The sequence below is a fragment of the Copadichromis virginalis genome, linkage group LG6, assembly GCF_057382275.1.
Source record: "Copadichromis virginalis isolate Kocher_CV1m ecotype Utaka linkage group LG6, C_Virginalis_male_GT1.1, whole genome shotgun sequence".
NCBI classification, from domain to species: Eukaryota; Metazoa; Chordata; class Actinopteri; order Cichliformes; family Cichlidae; genus Copadichromis; species Copadichromis virginalis.
This window is the reverse complement of record NC_140623.1, coordinates 400,603-417,359: the sequence shown is the minus strand read 5'-3', so window position 1 is coordinate 417,359 and position 16,757 is coordinate 400,603. Positions and strand designations below refer to the sequence as shown.

Below are 16,757 nucleotides of genomic sequence, written 5' to 3'. Positions count from 1 at the left end.
TAAACACATATAACGACTGTCTCTACACATGTCAATACTCACAAAGACGAACGTTTTCCGAGGTGCGAACGTGTAGAGCACTCTTAGTGTGAACATGAACTAGTCCCTATTTAATAACTGCCGGAGCACTTTTCACGACATCATAAACGAAAGGGTACATCAAAGATAGGTTAGTGAACAGGACGCTCCCTCGCTCCATTTCCGCACATAGGATACAAAGATCTCTTGTGGAAATGATGTCTCACTCTGAGCTTATTTATCACTCTGCTTATGTGGCTCAATCAGCACACACACCAACCGCTGACCTTTGACTCAAGGGCATAACACTCGCCGCTTGATATACACACATTATATCACAATAAACATCAATACAACATATTCAAACATCATCTAGCATTGAAGAATATTCATTCAGTCTCTGCAAGCAAAACAATCTCTGAAACTGGTCTGAGAAACATTTTAACAGTCCCATCTTTTACAGTCCGCACTTCCACTTTTCGGACCTTCTTGTCGCTGCTGGGGAATGTTTTTACTATTAGTCCCATGGGCCATTCGTTCCTGCTGGCTTGGGAGTCCTTTAGCAGGACCACATCTCCTATTTTGACATTAGGTCTAGTCTCTGTCCATTTTGCACGACCTTGTAAGGTGGATAAATACTCTCCCTTCCACCTTTTCCAAAAAGTGTCAGCGAGGAGTTGAACATGTTTCCATTGTTTCCCAAACAGCTGCCCTGATGAGAAGTTCCCAAGTGGGGCGGACACAGCACTCATCTTCTGCGTTAGTAGCACTGCTGGAGTGAGTACTGCAGGACTGTCAGGGTCGGTGGATATGGGGACAAGAGGCCTTGCATTAATAATTGCCATCACCTCGGCCATGAAGGTGCACAACACTTCATGAGTAAGGCGTGTTTGTTCAGTTCGTAGCAACATTGCATCCAGAATCCGCCTGGCGACGCCTATAAGGCGCTCCCACGAGCCTCCCATATGAGACGCATGAGGGGGATTGAAAGTCCAAACGCACCCTCTCTCTTGCAGGTACTTTCCTACTGCTTTGTTTCCTGAGTTTAGGTCTAATTCCTTACAAGCGCCCACAAAATTCGTGCCTCTGTCCGAGCGCAGAAACTTGGCTGGGCCCCGAATAGAGAAGAGCCTTCTTAATGCATTGATAAAACTATCAGCAGACATAGTCTCTATCAGTTCGATATGCACAGCCCTAGTTGACATGCATGTGAATAACACAGCCCAACGTTTGTTCTGGGAACAACCACCTCTTGTACGACGCGTCACAATAGTCCATGGCCCAAATACATCTAGGCCTACAGTGGTAAAGGGTGGTTCAGGGGTGACTCGGTCTGCAGGCAAGTCTGCCATTTTCTGGATCTGCATTTTGCCTCGCAACTTGCGACATGTGACACACCGATGAATGACAGATGACACAAGCCGCTTCCCTCCAATTATCCAGTACCCAGCACCATGGATAGCTCCTTCAGTTATGTGTCTTCCTTGATGAGCCACTTGTTCGTGGTAGTGAGTCACAATTAGCATAGCGATGTGGCTGGTAGATGGGATAATCAGAGGATGCTTTTCGTTTTCTGTGAGATCGGCGGCGGAAAGACGTCCACCAACTCGCAAGAGACTGTCTTTGTCCACCACAGGATCGAGCTTTTTGAGTGTATCAAACACGCCACTGACCTTCCTTCCTTCTTTAATGTTTTCAAGCGTCCCTTTGTAAGCTTCTTGTTGGACAGCTCGAATGATGACTACTTGGGCTCGGGTGAGTTCTTGGACGCTCGGTGTCTCACTGAAACCTTTCCATCCCCTTTGTCCACTTGTCTTTTGTGCAAAGGATGTAACTACATGAATGAGTCTGGCTATGACTCTGCAAAGAGTGATCCAGTTTGAGTACTTTTTGAAACGGTCAGAACCCAACTGTGGCTCTGCTACAGTAGTTTTCATTACTTTTATTTCCGGACGTATCTCTCCGTCTCTTTCAGGTTCGATGAGCATGAAAGGACCAGTGTGCGGTTCTTTGTGTGGGTCGGAGTACAGAAAGGGTGGACCTGAGAACCAGGTGCTGTTCTGCAGGTCTGCTGCTGGAATGAACCGAGTGGCCTGATCAGCTGGATTTAACTCAGTTGGTACATAATGCCATTGACTCGGATGGGTGGATGCTCTAATGCGCGTAACCCTGTTGGCAACATACATGTAGAATCGTCTGGAGGTGTTGTGTATGTACCCCAACACAATCCTACTGTCTGTGTAAAAAGTCACATTGTCTACTTTAATGTCTAACTCATCTCTGATGAGCTCAAACATTTCCACCGCGAGCACAGCAGCACATAGTTCCAGGCGTGGTACAGTGTGTGCGGGGCGAGGTGCGAGTTTAGACTTCCCCATCACAAACCCAGTATGACACTGTCCTTCACTGTCAACTGTACGCAGATAGACTACTGCACCTATAGCGACAGTGGAGGCATCACAGAAAATGCAAAGTTCTTTCACTTTCGTTGTGCTTAACGTACCTGGGCTGTAGCACCTTGGTATTTGGAGGTTCTCAAGGGCTTGCAAAGAGTCTTTCCATGAGTCCCACCTCTCCTGTTTCTCAGGGGGTAAGAGTGTGTCCCAGTCTTTTCCATCAGATGACAGTTCTCTGAGTAATGCTTTGCCCTGCATTATTATGGGAGCAGCAAATCCCAAAGGGTCATAGAGGCTATTAACTGTCGACAATACTCCCCTCCGTGTGAATGGTTTGCTCTCATTTGACACCTGGTAAGTGAAGCTGTCAGATTGTAGGTTCCAACAGAGTCCCAAGCTTCTCTGAACTGGAAGAGGGTCTACTCCTAGGTCTAAATCTCTCAGGTCCTTTGCACGATCCTCAACAGGGAAAGCTTCCATGACTTGACTGCAGTTTGATGCCACCTTGTGAAGGCGTAAGTTAGACTCTGCCAACATGTTTCGCGTTCTTCTGAGCAGGTTGATTGCTTCCTCTGGTGTGGCGACTGATGTGAGACCATCGTCAACATAAAACTGACGCTCAACAAACTGTCTTGCATCAGATCCGTGTTCTCGTTCACCCTGCTGTGCTGCCTGTCTCATGCAATAGATGGTGACAGCTGGTGACGGGCTGTTTCCAAACACGTGGACCTTCATTCTAAACTCGACTATGCTCTTTGTAATGTCATTGTCCTCATACCACAGATAACGGAGATAATCTCTGTGGTCTTCGCGCACAACGAAGCAGTAAAACATTTGCTGCACGTCGGCTGTCAGGGCTATGGGCTCTTTGCGGAAGCGCAACAGCACTCCCAACAGGGAGTTGTTCAAATCAGGTCCACCAAGAAGCACTTGATTGAGCGAAATTCCACCACATTCTGCACTTGAATCAAACACGACTCGTATTTGTTGTGGCTTCTGTGGGTGGTATACACCAAACGTGGGCAGATACCAATGTTCTTTATTTTGCGGCAGAGGCGGGGCAGGCTCGGCTTGGTCGTTATCCAACATTTTCTGCATGAATTGGATGTAGTGATCTTTCATTTCTGGTCTCTTTTCCAAAGTCTTTCGGAGAGAGCAGAGGCGTTTTAGGGCTTGTTCTCTGTTGTCAGGGAGCCTCCTTCTCTGTGAGCGAAAGGGTAAAGGTGCAACCCAGCTGTTCTCTTGGTTTTGATAAACTTCATTGTCCATTATTGTCAGGAATGCTCTGTCGTCGATAGACATGGCTTGTTTGTTATCACCCTCAGATCTAACAAACACAGAGTGTCCCAAATTGTCTGTGATGCAGGTTGCATTCATAGTGACCCCATAATTCTCTTTAACGTGAATTGTGTTTGGGCAAGGCTCAAAATAGGATGCACGTCCATTATCTAAGGTGTGTGTTTTATAGACATTGACCTCTGACTGACCGTGTGCTTTTCCTAGACACACCTCCCCCACAATAACCCAACCCAGGTCTAGCCTTTGGGCGTATGGTGCATCATTGGGTCCGTTGATTTGCTCACGTACCTTATGGACCCTGATGACATCCCTTCCAAGGAGTAAAAGGATTGGGGCGTGGTGGTCGACAGGTGGGATGTTATCTGTCACTGGAAGAAGATGTGGGTGATGCTGAGCAATCTCTGGAGAGGGTATTTCAGATCTATTGTCTGGAACAGAGTCACATTCAATTAAAGGGGGTAGTTGGATGTTGACTTCTCCATCCAAGGACTCGAGGAAGAAGTTTACAGCTCTCCTACCTAAGGCTTGTTCTCTGCCAGAGCAAGTCTTTAAGGTGTATGGAGTGGGTTTGGCATTGATTTTGAAAAGGCTGAAAAACTCTGACTTAACCAGTGACCTGTTTGACTGATCATCTATTACAGCGTACATTTTTACAGCTCTCTCTTTTTGGCCTGCGGGATACACTTTGACCAGACTGATCTTAGAACATGAACGTGGGCTATCACCTTGGCCACATACCTCTGGGCACTTTGACTCGACTGAAGGTGCACTCTCGATTTGCTCTTCATTGTCGTTGTTTCCTGGTGTAGTACTCTTAGGGACAGGAGTAGGACCAGGATGCATTGCAGATAAGTGTTTAAGGCTGTCACATTCAATACACTTCACCGTTGCTTTACAGTTTTTCGCAATGTGTTGGACAGACCCACAGCATCTGTAACATATGTGGTGCTCTTTGAGATAGGCTTGTCTTTCTTCAATAGGTTTGTCTCTAAAGAGCTTATACTTTTTGAGTGGATGTGGTTTTTTGTGGATTGGGCACTGGCGATCCGGTTCCTCCATTTTCTTTGGACTGAGATTATTCTGGTCCGGGTCTGCCGTAATGTCCATTTTGTGTGCTGACACGGTAGGTTTGCGACTATAAGACCTCAGCTTTTCTGTGGGGGAAGGGACACTGGTGTTGGCCTTGGACATAGCAAAGCTTGGGTCATTCCTCATTTTCGCTTACCGCTGGACAAATTGTGTGAAAACTGAGAAAGGAGGAAATGACACACTATGAGTCTCCTTGTACTGTGTTCCTACAGTTGTCCACTTTTCCTGTAGGTTGAAGGGAAGTTTTTCCACTATTTGCCTGACTCCTCTGGCTGTGTCCAGGTAAGCAAGTCCTGGGAGTGCGCCATCTTGTTTAGCACACTGTAGCTCCAATAAGATGTCACTAAGTTCCTGCAGCTTAACATTGTCTTTGTTTGTGAGTTTGGGAAAGTCCTCTACCTTTTTTAAGAGTGCGTCTTCAATAGCCTCATGTGAGCCGTAGCACTCTTCAAGGCGTTGCCAGACCATCTTCGCACCTGCAGCAGGATTGAGGGTGTGTACAGGGTGAGGGTGTGGAGAGATTATATCTCTCGGCTGGCCTGGGAACGCCTTGGTGTTCCCCCGGATAAGCTGGAGGAGGTGGCTGGCGAGAGGGAGGTCTGGGCCTCTCTGCTTAGGCTGCTGCCCCCGCGACCTGGCCTCGGATAAAGCGGATGAAGAAGATGAAGATGATGATGATGACAAAGGCAGGACGAGTTTGGAAGTGACCCAATCAGATGTAATCGCCCTGTGCATAAAATGTAAAATGAAACCTGAGAGTGCTATCATGGTCAGGTTAAGAAACAATTATATCTTGCCATGTCTCCATGGGTGCTTTCGTTCACAAGTGGTCTCTGCTGGTGTGGGCAGGCCACGTGTAATTGTTGGCACCAGTGGTCAGTATTACATCCTGTCTTCACGACTCTGCTGCAGGGCTTGTCGCAGGAACTGGTTTGCTGACAATCCACGATGGCTGGAGAAACTGCCCAAAGGTTTACCAACCTTCTCCCTTTTCTTACAAACAAAAAGGCCATCTGCAAGTCTGTTATGGATGAGCTCAGGAGGACTGGCAAATCTCCAACAGACATGGCAAACCAAATAAATGAACTCATGCACCTCAAGTACGAGCGAGCTCACCTGACGTACCTCCATGCCACAGGATCGGTCTGGGATTCTGAGGCAGGAGCTCATGGACAGAGGACCATTGGGCAGTTCCTGAGGAAGGAAAATAAGCCACAGGAGTTCAGGTCTTATGAAGACCCACATGCCTGGTGTGGCGTCTCTGTGTCCAGCCATTACCTGACTGACTGCCTGCTCGACGAATTCCGACGTCAACATCCAGCCATATCCAAACTCCTCCAGGGCACTTTTGGCCACATTTCCAGGTCTGACCACATCAGGAAGGTGGCACGAAAAGTCATGCTGGCATCTGGGGTCATGTCCAGTTATTCCATAATGAATGAAAACTGGCTGATTGTTTCGTGGGTCATGGTTCAGTCTGACACAGAAAGGTCCTTGGAGCCCATGTACCAGGGAATGGCCAAGAGGTACAGTGATGCAGGAGTGGAAAAGGCCGGCTACCACTGGGTGGAAAGGTAAAAACCGTAATCATCGTTGTCATTCAAACTGCTAATCTGTCTGGAAAAACTGAGTTTTTCTTTTTCAGATCAATTTGATGCACACACATAATATTCCATATACTTACATGTATTTGTATTTCTTACATTTAGGGATTGCTGTGCTCCATTTAAGATCCCAGACTGCATCCCTGTCGAAAATCTATCGTGGGATGCCTGAAAAACCACTCCTGCTGTTGTTGCTGCGGCCACATCTGGACCAGTGGCAAACAGCTGTGCCTCTCGAACCCACTACAACAAGAACATTATTGTAAAACTGGACCTGTTCCACTGCCTGAGGCGATTTTTGCGGGAGTGTACCTCTGAGCATCTTCCTCTGTTCAGCACTTTCTGCCAGCTTCTCTCTGCGGCATTCTCAGTGGTTGATCAGGCAGACCTGAAGAGGCTCCAGGATGCTTATAAGTTCTGTGGCATCCATCCTGCTAATCCCACAAAGCAACACATAAGGGAGCACTGCAGGATCCAAATACCACAACCCACTGAGCTGCTGAACAGAGTGGAAAAGGTCCTGAACCATTTTCACCTGGCCACAGACCCCAACAACGTCCCACTCTTCAAGCCATCCATGCTGAAGACGTGACGCAGTGCACATTCTGCGTGGCTGCCTAAGTGACCCTGAACTCTCAGAGGGTGTAATGTTTAGGTACGGTGGGACTCTTCAGCTTAACCATGTCCCTGGTGAAGGTGCCAAGGTCCCCATCTGGATTCCTGTCCGAGGCACTTCACAGCAGGAGGGTTATCATTTCCACCAGGCCCAGTGGATCACCGGGACTCACGTTTCCACTGAACTATTCCAGGCCCAGGGCATCACAGGGGTGGCACGATGGAACTACCAACGACTGGTGGACCTTAAGCAGCCAGGTGTCATGCTACCTTGTGTTTTTGATCCAGCTCTAGTGGTGGAGTTGAATGCAGCCTCCAGAAGAGTGACTGGTCAGGAGAAGTACACTGCACTTCACCTCTCTGACAGAGACACTGGAGAGCAATTTGGGCTTGAATACAGAGAGCCAGGCTGCCGTCCAGTCCCTCTGAACTGGGACAAACACAAAACTCTGAGAAAAGATGAACCAGCTGCCCTTCAGCCCCCACCCTCTGTTCCAAAACCTGTGGCTGCCCAGCAGCTGCTGTGGCAGTCTTTAACTGAAGGCAGTGAAACAACTAGTGTCCCTGTAGTCACCATAGAGCCCTGCCGTCTTTAACCCGCCTCCTCCTGCCCTGTCTACACCACTGACACAAGTCTCAATAGAGAAGATTGTGGAGGGCATCTTAGAAAGGCAACAGCAGCAGCAGCAGCCACTTGGCAGCTTATTTCTAAATCACTTCATGTAATGATAACAAGCCATCCGTTCTCTAGTGGGGTCTCACAGCTTTTATCTTCATAATCTTTCTGGTTGATTTGTAATATTAGAAACATGACTGCTGTCTTTTATCTGTGTGACTGTACAGCCTGTTTCAGACATGACAACCAGACAGTGTCTGAAGTTATCTTTAATACATGCAACGCAGCTGGAGTCCAGACACTTTCTCACTTCTGATGATAATATTTTTGGTTTAGGTGTTGTTGCTTTCTGGCTTGAAGCTTATCTACAAAAGCAGTTCAATAAGGAGAGATCATGTGGAAAAACTGAGCATGATTTATTGAGGTACAGAAATAAATGTAACTGTTAGGCAGTTAAACTCCAATGACCCATCATAGCAGAAGAAATCTCAGCAGTGACAGGATTTTGCACAAGCCACACCCCAGAGTCAAAATGCTGGTAGTGATGAAGATGGAGGCTGGGACAGGGTTCTGAGTGACCACGGTGAGGAGGAGAAAGGAGAGGAGGCGGGCTGCATAGCTGAGGATCTGAAACGCAGAATGGCAGAAGCAGAAGAGCAACAGATTTAAAGCATGCAGAGTGGAAGCTGGCATGCTCGGTGAAGGCAGGCAAGAGCATAACTGGAATAAAGTAATGATGTCAGTGCTGAGTTTGTGCTGGAAAATGAATAGATATAAACAAGACAAAAGATGAACTTTTCCCGTGTGAATGCCTGCTTCCAGCTTCCTGAGATACCTTCCGTTAGCAACATGAATGTGTGAGACATTGAGGCATGCTAAAAAGCCCGTGGCACCAAAGCATTGTACAATAAAATAATGTGAATAATACATAAATATAAATAAAAGATATTCCTTAACACAGTATAGGTACATAATACTCCACAGGCCAAAACACTATGATATAAATAGAATGATAATCAAATAATAAGAAAAAGCAAAGTGAAAAATAAATTTTATCCACATTAACTAAATTAAAAATGGTGTTTATCTTTTGATAATGTAACACAGGCTTTGTCCCAACCAGGACTCGAACCTGCGCTCAGACAGTTCAGTGGAAAAAAAAAAAAATCATCTTTTACACTGGCTGAAAAGCTGCGATTTGATTGGCTGTTTCTCCGTTACACCGCGATGGGCCAGTCTGTGATTGGCTGGTTTTGTGGGACAAATATAACGGCGTAGAGAAAGAGAGAAAGAGTTGAGCACGCATGGGCAGAAATGTTGAGAGCATGAGCGACACATTGCGAGCGAGCGCAAATGCAAAAACTGAGCGAGAGGGGCTGCCATTGTATGTGTGTGTGTGTGTGTGTGTGTGTGTGTGTGTGTGTGTGGATAATAGCAAACACTGAAATACATTTTTTGCACGCAGGAATGAGTTTTTTTCGCTCAAATTCAGCTTTTCTTCGCTCAAAATAAATTTCTCCTCAAAATACATCATTTGCACCTGCAAACATTTTTTACGTGCGCTCAATTTTTTTTTTACATGCGCTCAGAATAGTGGCACAAAAATAACGCCATATTATTTTGACCCCGAAAATGGCGCATCAGGCCAAAATCCTTTCCACGCCCACCCCCGTGACATCACGCTCCAATGCCCTATGGTAACTAATGTTATAAAAATGTTCCGCCCCTAATGAGCATTTGAGCAGCCAATCAGAATCATCTATGTCATGTGATCATGAGTACAGCAGCAGATTGTTCTAGTGAGAGTTTAGAAGCACCATGGATGAAGGTAAATGCACCTTTCAATTGTTTGCCAACCGCCAATACGACTGTCAGAAAGAAAGAAAGAAGAAAGAGTTTGAAGGTACCAGCTCTCAGGTATGAAGCTAACTTTCAAAAGTTACATGAGTACAAACAGGTACCTTGTCGGGTTTTTTTCGTTTGCTTGTTTTTGGTTGGTTTTTTTTTTAACCCTGTCCTGTCTGGCTGTTTTTGTGGCACAAATATAACGGTGTAGAGAAAGAGTTGAGCGCGCACGGGCAGAAATGTTGAGAGCGCCAGCAACACGTTGTTAGCGAGCGCAAATGCAAAAACCGAGCGAGAGGGGCTGCTGTTGTGTGTGTGTGTTAGTGATGGGTCGTTCGCGAACGAAATGGCTCTTAGAGCCGTCTCTTTGACGTGAACGACGGGAGCCGGCTCCTTATCGCGAGCCGTCACGTGGTTTTTTTTCTCTCTCTCTCTCTCTCGCTCTCTCTCTCTCGCACGTTTTTTCCGCTTCACTCTGCACGTGGGCAGAGGGGGGGAGGGGCGGTAGTTACTCTCAGTAGCACAGGAACAGCCAGAGGGAGAGAGAGAGAAAGAGAGCCAGGGATAGAAAGGTATAGTAATCATCCACAACTATTTTCGGTTGCAGATGATAAAGGATTCAGAAAGTTTATTCATGCGGGCCCATATGACAGAGAATATACATGTTCTTTTTGTTTTCATATTATAATTTATATTTAATTGTGTTGTGGTTTGCAGTGTTTTGTGTTGTTTTCACTTTAAATTTGTAAAAGGAAAAAGCTGAAAATTTAAATAGTTAAAAGTTGAAATGTGAATAGTTGATTTTTGTATTATATGATTTATTTATTACATTTTATGTGGATTTTGCAGCAAAATTATCCACACCCACCGCCGCGCTATGAATTGTGGGATATATGGGACCACGAAGCGTGCACCGGACCACGCTTGATATTTGGGGAAATCGACGGCGCATTTGAAGTACGCTTCGAGTTGGGACAGTCGTCACGTGGCGGTGACGTAATCGCACTCAGAATGCGTACTTCAAGCGTGCGGTCTCTGAATTGGGACACAGCCCCAGTCTCCATTTCAACTTGTGTTGAAAGTGCGGACTTCAAATGATATTCTCTTAATTGTGTTAATAGGCCACGTAAAACCAGAGTTATGATTCGAAACAGTACAAACGGTGTTTTCTGAGGACAGCGCTACCAAACACTCTCCGTTGGCGACCAAAATTTTAAAAACAAAATAAAAAAAAAAAAAAAAGGATGCATGTCTGCCATTACCTGCCAAAACCGGAAGTAACATAATATTTTGTGGGAAACGTAGTTTTTCCCCTCAGGGCCTTGATGAACCTATACTGGTGGTTTTAAGTTATGTCTGACATATGTCTGTGCAGTTTCTGGGATGCTTAGACCTCAAAATGCACTGTTGGAAATTATTTTATTTTCTATGTTTTGTTCTGTTACTTTTCTAAAAACAGATGGTGATCTTTTCTAAAAGCGATAGGACAGGTGTGGAGGAGAGTGAAGCAAGAGAATGGGTTCCTAAGGTGGGCAAGAAAAATCCAGCTAAGTTTCTGTAAATATGTTGTTTTCACACATCCATGGAAAATGAGCAAAATATATATTTTTCTGCTCTAATAACAGTCTGTGAGCTCATCTGAAGATGATGGGACAGATGACTGGAAACCCACACAGGATGAATCTGAAGGCTATTCAGAAGAGGAGGAAGAACAAGAACGTAAAAGGATTCCTAAGGTAGCCATGAAAAACAAAACTGGGTGTCCTATGCCACAAAGAGATGTGAAATTCATCCTCAGTTTCACTGCTTCCACAATCTATACATTCAACAAAATATGTCTTTGTATTCTTCTACGTCACATGGTCAGCTCATATGTATGGAACACCAGGACTGCCATAATGAATTAATTAAATACACCATTAGATAATTAATTAAATGTGGCAATAATTAATTAAAGAGAAGATTTAGAAGAAGATTAGAAATGAGTGATGATGGGAAACCTCCACCAGATAAATTTAAAGACAACTGAGAAAAGATGAGTTTAAGGAAGAGGTGAGTTAGCTCCAGTCCATTTTTAGTGAGGTCATGAGGAGGAGTAGTAGTGGGTTTCGTACACAAGATGAATTCAAAGACAGTATATATATTCAAAGAAATATAAAGGTCAAATCAAAAGTAGTCAGAATTACTAACAGTACTGCAGATAATTTATTTTCATTGGCATTTGTAAATATTAAGTAAGAGTAAGACAAAAAATAAAACTTTTTTAGTAGTTGTATGCGTCTTCTTTTTGTGTACAGGGGGCGTTCGTGAGCAGTGAGTTGCCGCAGAGGACAGAGGAACGGCAACAGGTTGCTGTCGCCTCAAAGTCTCAAAGGCATCACTATGTCAGAAATGGACACAAGTGTCCCATATGTGGACATGTATATGCTGACTTCATCTACAGTTCACAGGGTGAGTAACGTGATCCCGCTGTGACACGCCTCCCTGCAGCAGCCATGTTGGTGACTCTGTCTCACATTATTTCAGATCAGAGTTTCCAGACCTCCGGAGTTTACAGCGCCACTGAGACCTCCACCAATCAGGTAAGGGCTGACCTCTGCCTCTGTCTCCTGTTAGTGTGATGCAGGTCAGCATAATGTTGCACATGAAAATTGGTTTGAAATTTGCACGTGTGAAGAGGTCATGTGATCAGTGACCTGTTAAGGTTCAAAATTGAGGAGGGAGAGTACAAACAACTCTTGGTCCAGTAGGTCTTGGTCAAACAATGATTTTAATGAATACACGCGTGGGAAGACACTCTGTACGCAGACAGCCAGTAGTCCTCGACTCAATCAAAGCATGAACAGATATTTTATAGCATCAGGGTTTGTTTACTGACGCCCCTTCATACGTCACAGACAGGATATATACATACGTCAAATCAAAACCACAATAACCTTTTAACACAGTTTAAAAGAACATCGTCTTCCATCTTCATAACAGGTGCATCCTGTCACTGCCGGATGCTCGCTTGTCATCTTGACACCTCAGCAGCAGTTCTGCGACAAACTGCTCTTTGCAACATCAGCAAAACATAATTAAACTTTCCCCCATAAATGAATCTAACTAAAAGTGTGTGTGTGTCTGCGTCTGTGTGCTAACCACAATTGCACCCTGTTTCACCTCGCGACTAGCTCCTGACCCCTCACCAGACAGAGCGACAGAAACCACTCTCGTATATGTAATAATCGAACTGAAACTATGGATATGACTTTTACTAAATAAATGTTTTAATCAAGAACCTCTACTAAACATAATAACTGTGTGCATAAGCATCTTAAGGCCTTCTTAAAGCTATCTGTTACATTGTTAAAGCAATGATCATACTGCAGATTATATTATGCTGGTCAAATACTTTTTGTTCATTCCCACAATCCCCCTTTCGACCTCTGGAACACCAGAGGTCGCAATACATTGTGTCCTCGCTCAGCAAATCAGACAACCTCATGTCATCTAATTGGTCCGGTAATAAACACCAGCTCCCCTTCGAGAACACTCCATGTGTAAGCTTAGGTTTTCTCGGTCCCTCTCTGCAGGCCTCGAGATCTCCAGGATCCTCGCCCCTCCTGTGGACGCCGAGATCGATCTTCTGCAAAGGAAACAAAACACCTTTTCCTGCATCTCCCTAACTTATCCTATTTGGGACTCTTTAATCAAAAGCCTGATCCTAATTATCTTCTTAACTTATTGACTTGTATTTATATATATTCTTCAACGTTACTCATCACCTTAAAACTCTTTAAGCCCTGCTTTTACGTCCGGTTGCTCGCTCTATTTTTCCCTTATCTGATCATCAACATCCTGTGCACAAATTGTCGCTGCTGCAAGTTCCTCTACTCTAAAAGATCCAAAAGAAAACAACCATTCTAATCAATTAAGTTTAAGCATATAAGCAATTACTCCTGTATACATTTCATCATAGCTAAATGCTGCCTTGAAACAACTCCTATGTGTTAACTTCATTTTAACCTCACATTTCCTATGTTATCACCTGTTTTTGGTATAGCCTTTTTATTTCATTTTGCTCCTTTAATGTAACAATACCTCCTAATTCTAGTTTATCAGACTTAACCAAAATATATGCTTTCCTTCCTCTTTGGTCCTTCTTTAAGTTCAGTTAAAAGCTAAATGAATTTAAGGCCTTTTGCCTGGAATCAATACTGTCGTGTGTTTCTTAACTCTGTGTCTGTAAGCGTGTGCAATCCTTCATGAACTCATATTATCCTCACAGTAGATTGGCTAATCATAGCGCTAGCCAAAGGCTCGTGACCCTCCAGAGACAAATTTGAGCCACAACTCCTTTAAAAGCACAAAATGCAATATGTATAAAAATCATTTCTACGTAGAAGCTCCCCCTTTATCCTAAAGATAAACCTATGTAATATCTGTATGTGTACGCCTACATTATAACCACTTCTTCTAAAGATCAAAAAAATCAAACCTGTTCTACTCCTTCAACCCTCACTAATTTTCCCTCTAAGATTTATTCACAGCTTTGAAAAACCGGCATTGTATCTTCTAAACAGGATTCAGTTCTGTCATGGTCCTGGGCCATGTTGGCCCAGTATTCTTGGTTCCTTGTATTTTCGCTCCTTATTTAGGCCAGGTTTTCTGAGGTGTCCTGTTGTGGTGTTCCCTAAGTGTTTTTTCCCTTTGTGACTCTTACCCCCTTGTGCCCCTCTGTCTATTTATGAGCTCTCGTCTCTCTTTGTGTTTATTCCATGTTTCCCCCAGCCTGTTATGTCTGTGTTCTCCCCGTGCTTTCTCTCCTCCTGTCTGAACCTCTGTGTACTTCCTGTTTTACTTTGACAGTCTCTCGTCCATATGCGTAATGTTGTGTTCACTCCTGCCCTGTCTCGTTATGTTTATCAGTATCCCCTGTGTTCCCCACCTGTGTGTAATCTCCCTGTGTTCTCTGGGTGTATTTAAGTTGTGTCTTCTGTTATGGTAGTTGCTGGTTCGTCTGTGTTGTTTCCCCTCGGTCTCCCTGCGTCTCTTGTGTATTTCCCCGGACCTCCCTGCATCCTCGTTTCTGGTTTGTGTTATTAGCTTACCCAGTTTAGGTTTCCGGTTTCTTGTTTTTCCACCATTGTAAATAAATATTCACCTGCACCAGAGCTGCCGCCTTTTGGGTCCTTTTCTACAACTCCACACGGCTTGCCTCGCAAACCGTGACAAGTTCACTTTTAATCCTTTAACCTTAACTTAAAAATAACAGTTTCAGTTTTACCATATCCAAATGATCAAAAACCCAAAAGGTCCTAAAATGATCCTAAATTATTAAACAATTAAATTAATAAACCCTAAACCCCCCTTTATCTTGATACATTTCATGTGTCAAGATACTATACAAAACTTAAAAATGCTCAGTTTCCCCACTCATGATCCAATGTATGTCATAAAATAAACTTAAAACAGAACAGTTATCAGTCATGTGTTTCTACAATTAATGGTAACTGAGTTACATCAAAAAAATATTTCCCCTTTAGCATTTGGCATTCTCCCAACAATATACTATAATCCCATAATCTAACCCCAGTCAACAAAACAAAACAGAAATTTTCTCTGGTAAAAACAAATTGTTTGTCCACATTAATTCATCCTCACTCACATTCAGTCACACATTCACTCACATGCAGTCACACCATGTATTTGCTGATAGTGGAGCTTCCCGCACGATCAGATACTCCACCCTCAGCAAAATGAGCTCAGTCATTTTTTATTTTCCATAGGAAAATATTTCTTTATGCTTTTGGACTGGATTGACTCGCATAAAATCCTTTTTACAGGGACTTACGACCTTGATCAGTCCCCACAGGTAGCTCTCCTCAGCCAATTGTAATCTGGAAAGCCCACCTTATATTTGCTCTTCCCGAGAATTTTCAGCGCCGTTATTCACTGTTGCAGGCCTGCTTAAAACAGAAATGAAAAATAGAGCTGATTGTTAGCTCATAAAAACAAAACAAAATCACCTGACAGGTTTTCTTTAAGTGCACTGTTACAAAATAATGGGCCCCTCCCAGACATGTCCATGTTTCCTAAAACTCCCTCTATTAAAAACAAAAATAACAACAACAACCTAACTGACAGAATCAACCCCTCACCACAACAACCTCAACAACCTTAAACACACAAGTCTTGCCACCACATAATTTCACCTCCTCAATACACCAAAAGTCTCATTAAAACCACACAATTTGCACACAAAAATCACCCCCTTATGCTCTGTAACATACTTCAGTTCAGCATAAAACATAACCCCCTTTGTCATATGGCTTCTTCTATTCCTCAATTACAAACACAAATGTATTTTATTAAACATTCATACCATTGTATCATTCACACAAAATAGCAAGCTGTTCTTCATTGCATATGTTTGTGTTCTTAGTAGAGATGGACCGATCCGATATTACGTATCGGTATCGGTCCGATACTGACCTAAATTACTGGATCGGATATCGGAGAAAAATAAAAAATGTAATCCGATCCATTAAATATCACGAAAGCACCTCACAAAACTTGCAACACGCCGTAACTCGCCTCAGAACGTCGGAGCAGTATGCATCACGTGATAGAGCAGCTGTGGCATGCGGGACCTGTCGGTGGTCTGGATAGCATTTGGAGCTTCGCTAGCAACCTGGCATTTCATCTCCGACAAAGTTATCCCCGAGAGAAGTAAAGCAAGTGTGTAAGTCCATCTCTGAATGTTTGTAAAGCATTCCCACGTTAAGCTTAACTAGCGACTGCCTCTCGCTCTCCGGCTGCTACTTCAATCGTGAAACTGCTAATGATCAGCTGATCGGCTTTTCTGTTGTGAGTCCGTCTCTCTTGTTTGTTTTTGGTCCACTTTGCGCCAGAAAGAGCAAACCAGCGGCTGAACAACAGCAGCACGTTTAAGCTTGATAAGCTGTTGTTAGAATTTATTTAATATTACTTTCTACACCAGGATCGTTTTCTATGTAGCTGACGCTGGTAACTGTGCAGGGGCGGATCTAGCAAAGTTTAGCCAGGGGGGCCGATAGGGCATTAACTGGGAAAAGGGGGCACAAAGACATACTTTTCTTTCTTATTCTCATTTAAAATGTCTAGCTTTTAATAAATAATTATCTGACACCCAAAGTTTTAATTTGATGTAAAATGAATAGAAGTCAATTACTGTATATAGTGACTATTAAGTCTAATATATATACCCTAGTAAGCTATAGTACATTTTCCTTTGGGAAGGTACCATCTGTG

General features: G+C 43.9%; 1 protein-coding gene, 1 long non-coding RNA gene and 1 pseudogene across 5 annotated transcripts in view; 2 read left to right on the top strand and 1 right to left on the bottom strand.

Annotated features, from left to right (window-relative positions):
• Positions 1–16,757, bottom strand: part of LOC146706848 (UDP-sugar transporter protein SLC35A5-like) — a 63,527-nt gene that overhangs the window by 21,156 nt on the left and 25,614 nt on the right. The window contains exon 1 of one of the 4 annotated variants that reach the window (XM_085458135.1): positions 43–411. The exons of the other annotated variants lie outside the window; for them this stretch is intronic. The gene's annotated coding sequence lies outside the window, so the exon portion shown is untranslated. Of the gene's footprint in view, positions 1–42; positions 412–16,757 lie in introns of those variants that run through there. 4 annotated transcript variants of the gene reach the window in all.
• On the top strand, positions 5,557–7,747 carry LOC146706850 (uncharacterized; annotated as a pseudogene).
• Positions 9,457–11,216, top strand: LOC146706849 (uncharacterized). The gene is made up of 3 exons (XR_014921035.1): positions 9,457–9,554; positions 10,942–11,010; positions 11,108–11,216. It is a non-coding gene; the product is annotated as an uncharacterized LOC146706849 (long non-coding RNA).